General features: G+C 31.0%; 1 protein-coding gene across 1 annotated transcript in view; it reads right to left on the bottom strand.

Moving 5' to 3' along the window:
• Window positions 1-12,246, bottom strand: part of LOC114333317 (poly(rC)-binding protein 3) — a 754,646-nt gene that overhangs the window by 557,321 nt on the left and 185,079 nt on the right. The gene's annotated exons all lie outside the window — the stretch shown is intronic.

Genomic DNA, 12,246 nt, shown 5'->3' with positions numbered 1-12,246 from the left:
GGGATGTGTCACGAGAAAAATCTTATTTCTCTGGACTAGTAGAGATGCTTGCTGTACTCTCTGATTTAACTAGAATATAATAAGACTGTAGTTTCGGGTTGCAACGAAATTGAAAATGTTTATTCATTTTTAATTTATATATTTACTCTATTTGGAGGACGAAGGGAACCATTCTCGCTTCAAATTTACCGCCTGAGCAGATGGGAAGTGAATTATAAATTGTAAAATGCCCTCATCTTCCTATAGTCTCAGAATCAGTATGGCTAGCATTTTTAGAAACCTCGGATGGTGTAACCAGAAAAGGTTTTCCATTGTTTTTAATCTCGTAGGATATAAAATGGTATATTATTAGATTGAAAACTGAAACTTTTTTCTAGCAGATGTCGCAAGGGCATCCCGGCCATTTCGTTCGTTGCAATTCGTGACTGCAAGGGCAGTATTATCCTGGTTCCGTCAGAGACAAGAGCATATATGTATCTCGTGATGAGGGGCTAAGAAACCCCGAAACCGGTAGAGATGCTTGATGTACTCTCTGATTGAACTAGAATATAATACGACTGCAGTTTCGGGTTGCAACAAAATTTGAAAATGTTTAATCATTTTTAATTTATAATTTTTATTTGATCGTTCGCTATTCATATTTGTATCACTCACATTAATCGATTACCGGCCCAGGTCTACCCGTTGATTTCTTTTTCACAAAGCTCTGTCGGCATCGTCCTGATTCACTTATTAAGTTCAAATAACGATTTCAACAAAATTACACCTACTCCTAACGGACCAGAGCAAACGTAAATGGAATGGAAAGAGAGAGAAATGGAGGCCAACCCACTATTCCGGTAAAATTAGCTGGTGTCAGTCATTTTGTAAAATGGGCAAGAGCATAATAATGTAGGGTTGTACATTAAATATTTCCCCAGTGCCAGTAGCGTTCCCGAATCATTTTAATCAATACCTTTACAAGGAACACAAAGCGTGCCTGAAAGTATGCAACTCATAATGCAATTACTTCATAAAACCGGTATCAAGTGGTGGTCTGTCAGGAATTTTAACAAAGCACGAGACTAACCGGTATCGTACGTCATTCGCTGGAAATTCAACCCCATTATTTTACCCCATTACAAGCTATTTTCTTTTGGTCGTCTAATTATTGCGTAACTGTGCTAGTTTAGCAGGGATTTATCTTACAGTGATGTAGGGTGAATAAAATTTACCATTTTCTTCAGAAAGGCGCATTTTTGAAGTAATCTAGTTTGATTTTGTTTTTCATATTTTATTTATTTATTTAATTTTATTAATTACATTTACTCACATTTAAAATAAGGAATCAGACTGGCTGTGTGTGATAGGTAGCCACAAATCATGGTTATACCGATTTACATCTTTACTACCTACTTAATAGATACCTACTCACCGACAGCTACGCTTAACTCGATCTCGTCTAAATGGAATAAGGCTGTAAGGATTCTCATACATAAAAAAGGAGATAAAACTGATCTAACATCTGAGTAACAACGAGATTGGATAAAAAACTTGATTTGTAAAGTTTGTTTAGCAGTAAATGGTTGACTTCAATTAGTGCGGTCGTAAATATTATTAAATTTATTTGACTTGGTCCATTGTTAAGAGCGGTCCGGAACGATAAGCAAACGAGGTAGACAGAGTTGGTCTTTTGACAATTAACACTGACTAGACGGTACTCCTATAATAAAGCAAAGGATCCACAAAATTTACAATAATTACGACAACAAAATCAAAAAAATGGATGTAAAATATATTGCTTTGCCTTATATACCCGAAATTAATGTTTTCAAATAAGTTTTAAAATAAATTAAATTTATTTTAATTGCGAAGATTATAGAAAAACAGACATTCAAACATATTTAAATTTTATTTGAAAGCGGGCCTTTTATACTATTATCGGTTAACGCAAGATGTTTATAGTCAGTACTATTTGAAGTCAACCATTTACTGCTAAACAAACTTTACCTACCAAACCGGAGAACAAGCGGTATTTCGATCAAAGTTTGGCACCAACGACCTTTTGCAAACGGTAAAATAATTTATTGAAAAATCCAATCATACCTCTGGTATTAGTGTTTATAGATTTCCATGAAACCTTTTGTAGGGAAATGTTGAAGGGTTGGTATATAATTAATCCTTATAGTTATAGTCCTTATTTAAATAATTACTACTTCATTTGCTAACTACATACTTTATTTATGTCTTCGAATAATATTATAAACAATAATATTAAATCAGCCGAGGCATGTCGCAATTCTACGTACAATAATATAATTGATTCCTCCCGTGTTTTGTTGTCTATTTTATATTTTATTCTTAACTCAAAACAACATGTCTATGGGTTCACCTGCGGTCAATGTCATTCCACTAGTACACATCTTATAAGGTTATTTAAAATTAACTAAAACATATTAGTCTATACAGATTGTCCTACTTATATTACACTTTGACCTTGAAATCATAAAGGGCTATTTAAGTGTCGACGGGAAAAGATTGCCCTACCTGAGTTATGACTGATGTATTGATAGGAGAAGACCTACGCGAAATCAACACCATGTTAGACAAACTAGAAAGAGTCTGCGCGGAAATCGATTTAAAAATAAATATCCCAAAATAAAATGCATGACGAACCTAGTGCACAGTAACAATTTAGAAATTAAGAAAGACGAGGTAGAACTTGTTGATAAATACATGTACCATAATCTCTTAAGGCCATCGGTACAAAACTCGCAAATATTTTACGGCTATCCCCTTTTTCTGTCTTTACACGGCAAATTACGTGCAGTAAAATTCTCACTAGTATGGATATGTAAACATTATTACTTGACAAAATCATCATTAGCTTTAAAGAGATAGCTTTTGAATGTTCTTGGATAACTGTTTCTTGTATAATTGCAAATTATTAATTCAGTTAATAAATATGATAATTTTTTTACTAATTTAAGTGATTGTAATAATTTATATACTAAAAAGCGGAAAAGTGTTAAAGTAATTTTTTAATAATATACAGGGTGTTTCATTAATAACTGTCCATATAGTAACTGGAGAAACCTTAGCACAAAATACGAAGATTTAACCTAAAACACTTAAATAAAATATGGTTCCTTACTGAGTTACAGGGTGTTTTATCTAAAAATTTAAAAATTATTTTTGCTCGGCATTTTAAAACTATTCAACATATCATTTTTATACTTGGCAGGAAGTATAGGTACTGTACAAACTACTAAATTATGTTAAACAAACGTTTCTGGCTATTACCAGAGGCGTACGACGGGGGAAAGTGAATGGTTGACCCTTTCCACATTCTACGCCACTGACGGAATTTCTATTTAAGTTCAATTTTTGGATTCTCCAATACTTTATATGAAAATAATATACTCCTTATTCGTAACGATAAAGTCATTAGTTTTCGAGATCTTTGAAATAAAAAATGAAACGACACGGTTATTTTGATTAATGTATTGTGTCGCTTCATTTTTAATTTCAAATATCTCGAAAACTAATAATTGTATCGTTACGAATGAAGAGTATATTATTTACAAAAAAAAGTATTGGAAAATCAAAAAATTACCCTAAAATAGCAATTTCGTCAGTGGCGTAGAATTTGGGAAGGGCCAACCAGCCACTATCTCCTGTCGTACGCCTCTGGTAGTAGTTAGAAAGTTTATTTATCTTAATTTAGTAGGGTTTACAGTACCTACACTTTCTGCCAAGTATGATAAGGATACGCCAAATAGTTTAAAAGTACTGGGTACAAATAATTTTTAAATTTTAATCATATGAATCATACCATAAATTAATCAAAATAACTGTGCCGTTTCATATTTAACTTCAAATATCTCGAAAACTAATGACTTTATCGTTACTAATGAAGAGTATATTATTTACGTAAAAAGTATTGCAGAATCTAAAAATGGCACTAAAATAGTAATTCCTCCATTGGCGTAGAATTTGAGAAGGGTCAACCATTCACTATCCCCTGTCCTACGCCTCTGGTAATAGTTAGAAACGTTTGTTTATCATAATTTAGTGGGGTGTATAGTAGTCGCACTTTCTGCCAAGCATGAAAAGGATACGTCGAATAGTTTTAAAATGCTGAGCAAATTGTTAGATAAAACACCCTGTAACTCAGTAAGGAACCACATTTTATTTAAGTGTTTTAGGTTAAATCTTCGTAATTTGTGCTAAGGTTTATCCAGTTACTATATGGCCAATTATTAATGAAACACCCTGTATTGTTACCATGGAACGCATACAATTTTGAACATCTTTAACAACAAAATACTTGGATCACAGAATATATCCTGGTCAATTATCTGCATAGATCGTTCATAAATAACAAACAATTATTTTTTTATTAAATTCACGTGTTAAATCAACTATTTATCAAATACACCATCAATATTATCTATTTAATTAAAAACTCAAAATTTTCTGATGCCATGTCAAATATTTAAAATTGTCACTGTCTTGTCATCATATTCTATTTGACGTAGTGCGTTGTATGACAAAGATAGCGAATGTTTAATTTGGAAAATATCACCACGGACATGGTGTCCACTTTTTTCAAATCCTGAAAAAACTAATAAATACTTTAAAAAAATTTAAACGCAAATGAAAGACTAAATTATTATCGAGGGCTGAAAATCCATTAGGATAAATAAAAAGTTTCTTTTGAACAAGATATTTGAAATTAAAAATCACACTACATTTTCTCTTAGTTTTTCACCCTGTAATTTATTAAAATAAACATTACAGAAGTTTTCAGGACTTTCGGCCCTCGGTAAGACCGTAATATTTCATTCTGCGTTTAAATTTTTCAAAAATACCTATTAGTTTTCTCAGGATTTGAAAAAAAATGAATCCCATTTAAATAGCATTAGAGCCGAAACTACGTACCCATCCCCTTAAAAACCTATTTAAAGACTGCAACAAAGCTATTAAGTATGTTCAGTGTGTCTGCTAACAAAACACAATGCTTCAAAAGAATGAAAAAATAAAGTTCGAAACTTTAATGTCACAGTAAACTATGATTATTTTTAAAATCTATTAATTACTTTAAAAGTTATTCTATTTGTTTTTCCCAGAGACCTTTGTTTTGCAATAACATAAAATAGAAATGTTGTTCTGAAGCTATTTTCTTAATATTAATGAATTAAACAAAAATGTTGTTGCTTAGTAAAAAAAATTCTTCTAATAATTTATTTAATCTGACTCTATATGGGCAATTCAGACATATATTTAAAGTCTTCTGCTTTATAATGTATAATATATGTCTGAATTGCCAATATAAATGAGTCAGATTAAATAAATTATTAGAAGAATTTTTACTAAACAACAACATTTTTATTTAATTCATTAATATTTTTTTTATTTTGACAACGACACCCGATTTGGGCGTCGAAACGTTAATAAAATCATTTTTTTAGTAAAATTGTGGCTTATTTCCCATCAAAACTAGTTAATAAAATAGAAATTAATGAAGACATGGTAATTCTTCGTATGCCAAATGAAAGTATTCTTTTTCTCATGATCATCTTTCAGTGCGTCACAGTTTTTCGATTTCTCTCTAACGCATTAAATTGTATGTGACAGAAAAAAAGGCACGTCTGGGAATACTTCGGTAATTATTCTAGTTCGGTGATTATTCTAGTTGTCGATAGATGGCGCCATAATCAAAAAAGAATTATTTATTAAATAAAATAATAATATTATCAATATAATCTGTACAATTTATAAGACTATACAAATGAAAGAAAATACCATTTTATAAATGCAATAGACACAATTGATTTGGTTTTATTCCAAATTGAAAATAAAATTTGACAACTGTCAGATTTAACTAAAATGTCACGTTAGAATAAATGTCATAAATGTGTATTATCACGGACTTACCTTTTTTTCTATAATTTGTGACGCACTGAAAAATGTTCATGAAAAGGAGAATAGAAGTGACAGTAAGTCACTTGCTGTTGACTTTAGTAAATTTCAATTTCCGACTTATCATCGACTTATTTCGTATGCTTTAAATGATGACGCACGGGTAAATACTCGCGGACTCAACTGTACGTAATAATAGTACATACTATGTTAATATGTATATGTATATGGTTTTAGGTCATTTTATGTCAATAATACAATAGCGTAAGGTATTTATTAAAAAACCAAATTACATTATATTATGTGGATGCATACAGTCATTAATATGAAATGTATGCAATATATAGATAATGTAAATATTGTCGTATTAAAATGCATATTGTAGGTACTTAATAAGAAAATTACTTATTTTGTCTTGAAAAATAATCGGAAATTGTAGCTTGTTTTTTGTTACATAAAATACTAGTCACTTTTGTTGCTCTCAATTATAAAAATTAGAAAAATTTACGATGGTTTGGCCATTCCGAAAACGTTTCTTACAACGAACTGTTTCTTAAAATTTTTATAACAGGCAAGTGAATGGCAATATGTATTGTTTGTAGACAAAGGAAATTATTTTACGACTGAATTTGTCGGTAAACGATTGAATTGGTACTCATAACAACGCAATAAAATATTTATTACCTATCTGACAAACCCAAATAATATAAATAAAACAGCACTACTGCCTTCGAAGCCCTTGGCGAGAAACCATAATACAAGACATAATTTAAATTTTTAGGAAATTCGAAATTGTAGGTAAACATTTATTCGTTGATCTGAAAAATACCTATTCTAATAAGCGGTATTGTTTTATTAATAAGTATTCCAATAAACGGATAAATTTATTAAGGAGTAAATGGAAACGTTTCGGGACCTCGAATTTATATTCCATAAACCGGGATATTCCTATAACCGGTACTCTAATAAGTCTATGTTCTATGTTCTATGTTCTATGTTCTATGTTCTAAGTTCTATGAAAAAATTAGTCAATGTTCATTTGGGCTAAAGTTAGCCATGTGTTCGTTTTTAATTCACAGTTAATTTGTTAATAATAGTGAAGGAATCTCATTGATGCCATTTTAAAAAAATGGGATTTTTATTTTTTGTTAAAAAATATTCACCAACATTCCTTCACAGGACCTTCTACAAATTTTCAAAAATGTAGTATAAATGGTTACTGGGGGGAACCTACAAATCCACTGAGTTCAAATACCGAAAAAGCAATAATTTCAAACTAATACAATTTTCTGTATCTCCGGATCGACTCCATGGACTTTTATCTATCTTTTTTTTTAATTTGTATGTAATTTCTACATAACTTATAAATATGTAATTTGTTTACAAATTTATTAATTATTAAACACTTTAATCTGTTTAAACAATTCTTGAAATTTTTTTTCCAAAAACCTATTTTTTTCGTCATAGTATCATTAATGATCATAAAAAAGTTAAAGTACACTTTAATAAAGAAACATTTTTTATTAAATGATTATTTTATTGAAGATAATAATTTATTTATTAAAGTATACCTTAAATTTTTCTATGATCAGTAATGATGATACGATGTTTAAAAAATGGATTTTTGGAAAAAAATTATTTTTTCAAAAAGCTTTTAAACAAATTAGACTATTTGTTAATTAATAAATGTTTAGACAAATTACATATTTGTAATGTACACAAAAAGCAAACACAAATTAAAAAAATAAAGATCAAAATCCATTGAGTGGATCCCGACATGTAGAAAATGATAGTACCTACGACTAGTCACCATTTGAACTACATTTTTAAAAATTCGTATAAAATACCATCTTTTCAAATAGGTTAATAGATTTTTTCTACGGACAGTATTTTCCTACGATATTCTAAATGTTTATAAACTACAAAATTTCAAAAATTTTTTGACATTATGATTTTTGACTATATTAGACAATTTTTTTATATCTTTTTAATACATTTTGATAGCATCACTATTCTATTTTCATTTGGCATAGGCATAATTGCCATATCTTCATTATTTTCTGTCTTATGCTCAGGGCCGTCTTAACCATACACGGCGCCGGGGTGCAAGACTCACCTTTGCGCCCCTTTTGTCAGAAGATTATATAGGTTATAGTTACGCTAAAATTAAAACTAATTATGTTTGCTTTCTTTATTTATATATTAAAAAACATGGTTTCAATATTCATAAAAGATCATTCTTATAACGCTATACCATACTTTTTAAAGTATATCAAAGTCAAATCTTCTAGCTTTTAAGTTGGCAAAAGTTTTTATTGCTTTGGTGTTATCAATTTTTACTTGAATTTCTATACTTATTAAAGCCAGCTTTGTTAATCTGTCTTGGTCCATTGTTGAGCGCAGATAATTTTTGATCAATTTAAGTTTAGAAAAAGATCTTTCTCCTTTAGCTATTGTTACTGGAAGTGTTAAATATATCCCCTTAGACGGTTTACTGTAAAGAGACCGAAATCATTAGACCGAAAGCAGTAGACCGAATTCATTAGACCGAAAAGCACTTTACCGAAACCTCACTAGACCGAACAGTCGGAGACCGAAAAGGAGGAGACCTAAAAGCATTAGGTACATAATACAGGGGGCTTAAACAGGATTGTAATCTGAGCAAGGGTAACATCAACCTCCATTTATCCAGTCTTAGGACTGGCAGAACAAAGTACTGGCGAGCTTAGAGTTTGTTTTTTTGCTTTGTTTTTGTTTATTTTTTTCTTTTTACTTGTCGCAGTAGAAGAAATAGTATAAATGTAATTACAACTAAATATTATTTGTATGGTTATCAGAAATAGTTAAAATGGTGTTAACGTCACTCTACCCTTAATTTATTTTTACCTTCACTAATTTGTTTAACGGATTAAAATTATGTCATATAAAAAGACATATATACAAAATCTTAGCATAATTTAGTGCAATCGTTTTTAATATAATATGTACCATTTCGGTCTAATACTGTTCGGTCTAGTGAGGTTTCGGTAAAGTGCTTTTCGGTCCAATGAGTTCGGTCTAATGATTTCGGTCTAATTGTCGTGTACCATCCTTAGACATGTAGAAAGATTTGGTAAAAGGGAGAGTAAATTATGTATTAGAATAGATTTAACTTGGAATATCGAGTGGAGTTGTGTCTATATTTATAAAATGGAACATTATACATGGAATAGATGTTCACCATCCATATTAGATCTACTTGCATGCGCTAGTTGTTTTTGTAAATTTGAACATTGTGTTTTTTTAAGTTTCCTTCGGAGTTTGTTCAACTCAGTATACTTTCCAAGAAAGAAAAATTATAATTATTATGTTCTCTCAACATTTCAAAACTTTCACTTAATTTTGCAATGGAAATGTCCAATTAATAATAATAGAAGTTAACTTTACAATTTTGTTTTACAATTGTAACAGAGTCAATTAATATCTGCTCAAACGCTGTTAGACAAGGCGAAAACGGCGGGTTCGTTGGGGAAAATATTCCCATGAGATTTTTTTGCATAATTACATTCTTGAGACATCCCAGAATAAGGTTCAAGAAGTCGCCCACGTAAAAAGTGGGCCAAATTTTTTTAACAATTTTTTTTATTCAAATTGCAAAAATCATTATTTTTGAACCGGACAATTTTTTTCTAGGTTTTTTGGACCATTCTGAATAAAAAAGGTCTTTTATAATTTGTCTCCAAAGTTGATCGTTTTCGAGTTATAAGCAATTTAAAATTGAAAAAAACGGAAAATGGCCATTTTCAAGGCTTAATAACTCGGTTAAAAGTTATCATTATGAAAGTCAGAAAGTGACTAAATCAAAGTTTAATGCCCGCTATAAGATCCCGAAGAAATTTTTGTCATTATTTTATTACTAAGCTGGTATTTTTAAGTAATAATATTGAGCGCCATGCACGTGGTAGGCGGCCGTAAATGCGAGTGCAAGTAAGATGCACATTTGGACTGCCGGAGTGGCATCTCTCTCGCACTCAGCATTTACGGCCGGCTACCACGTGCATGCCGCTCAATATAATTACTTAAAAATAACAACTTAGTAATAAAATAATAACAAAAATGTCTTCGGGATCTTGTAGGGGGGACATTAAACTTTGAATTTAACTTTGAATTAGTCACTTTCTGACTTTCATAATAATAACTTTTAACCGAGTTATTAAGCCTTGAAAATCGCCATTTTTCGTTTTTTTCAATTAATTGCTTATAACTCAAAAACGATCAACTTTAGAGAAAGATTATAAGAGACCTTTTTATCCAGAATGGTCCAAAAAACCTACAAAAAAATTGTCCGGCCAAAAATATTGATTATTGCAATTTGATTAAAAAAAACTGTTAAAAAAAATTGGCCCATTTTTCACGTGGACGACTTCTTAAACCTTATTTTGGTTTTTCTCTCACGAATGTAATTATGCAAAAAAATCTCATGGGAATATTTTTCCCAACGAACCCGCCGTTTTTACCTTGTCTAAGTGTCAGTGCGGTTGTTGGTTAAATCTTCACTAAATTGATCAAGTATCTTAACAGCTTCCTAAATAATAATATCGCTCATTTGCAAAGTTTTGCTGACAATATTAACCTTTGCTAAATAAAAATATTGTACCATGTCACGACAGAGCAGATAAACTTAAAGTTCTTTAATTTTGTCATCAATGAGCTTTCGATGTTTCTTGTGTAATTGTCGTATTTGTTGTTGTCAAAAATTGAGTATAATGCACGGTAAATTTTCCCCATAGTTAAACGAAGTATTTTCAATGAGTTAATTGTACTCTCCAATCGTGGACGGCCGTAGCGTGACCATAGCTCAGAGGCATGATACCTGGGTTCATAAGCCAGAGCGCACGGTTCGAGCCCCGGCAACAACAATCCCATCGCGCATTTGAAAGCGGTTTTAATGTAAAGGTGGGTATCTCATTTATTATGACATTCCACCGTAATGTTGATGCGAAAAAGAAAACATAAATTTCTTTAACAAATAAAATTTATTTAAATTAAGGCTGTGAGCCGCACAAGGAACATAAAACGCAAGAGGATTCATGTCTAAATAATAAAAAAAAAATTGAATGCCAAATAGCTCCCCAAGCGGCAATCATACTTTTGTCAGTAGAATCGGATACACTGATAATTTTTACAAGATGGTGATTCATTAACTTCATTGTCACTCGACATTCAATATTGGTCAAAATAACGCGTCACCTTTTTGAAATTATTGTCGGAATAATTTAAATGGGTTTCATATATTTCATTTGCATATCATAGGCATAGGTGTAGTAAGAATTTAATAATAGCCTTTGTAAAAAATACCGAAAATGCACTTGTATGTTTTTGTTATTTGTAGTTTCTTTTTAAGGACAAAAAGGGCTAGTTTGAGCCTAGCAAGTGTTCGGCTTGCGCCCCTTGGGCTTGGCGCCCGGGTGCCTCGCACCCCTTGCACCCCCGGGTAGAGACGGCCCTGCTTATGCTATTACAAAACAAAGGTCTCTAGGGTAATCAAATAGAATAACTTTTAAACTAATTAATGGATCGATCTCAAATTTTGAGGGTTTATTAGGTACCCCAATACCAAACTGTGGGTAAAATACGAAAGTTTTAAGTTAGTTTTAATAAAAGTTATTAACAAATAACGATTTTCACTTATTTTGCTGTTTGCGAAGCAACAAACTAACTTTTTAACTTTTAAAAATCGACATTTTGAAGGTTTTTCAATGTTCTAAAAAATGAAATTTTGTAATTTTATGTCAATTATATAGCTTTTTAATTAAGTATACAAGTACAAAATACAAGTACAAAAATCGCGTTTTTGCACTAAATCGTTAATAATTAACAAACGGACGCGAACTCCAGGTAAAAACAGGTAGGTTTTCTTCTTATTTTATTCCTCTACAGTAACTAAAAAGTTGTCAGCTTCCTGGATATTTCAGTGTACCGAAATTTGTCTATTTCTTGCTTATTTCCCTTGACTCCTTGTTAATGATCTTCTGTTGTTGCCTATTCGTTTCGAATATTGGCGATCATTCTGGCTATAATTATTTTATTAACTGATGCTTTGTTAATAATAATGGGGTTTAATGGGGATCGGACAATACTTATTTCAGCGCACTTTAGAAGCGAAACTACCTTAACACTTGTAGGTTGTACCTACTATAAATTTTTTGTCTACATAAGGTCCATTATTTTTTTAGCATTTCATTTTTATTCTCTTTTAGAGAAATATGATACAGTTCTTTCGAATTTACAGTTTAAGTCCTCCGAAATTGTAAAATAAAAAAGATCAGCTTTAAGCTGAAGGCCGGTTTGAGCTGGAAACCC

Source organism: Diabrotica virgifera, chromosome 8, assembly GCF_917563875.1.
Source record: "Diabrotica virgifera virgifera chromosome 8, PGI_DIABVI_V3a".
NCBI lineage: Eukaryota > Metazoa > Arthropoda > Insecta > Coleoptera > Chrysomelidae > Diabrotica > Diabrotica virgifera.
This window is presented reverse-complemented; position numbering and strand designations above follow the sequence as displayed.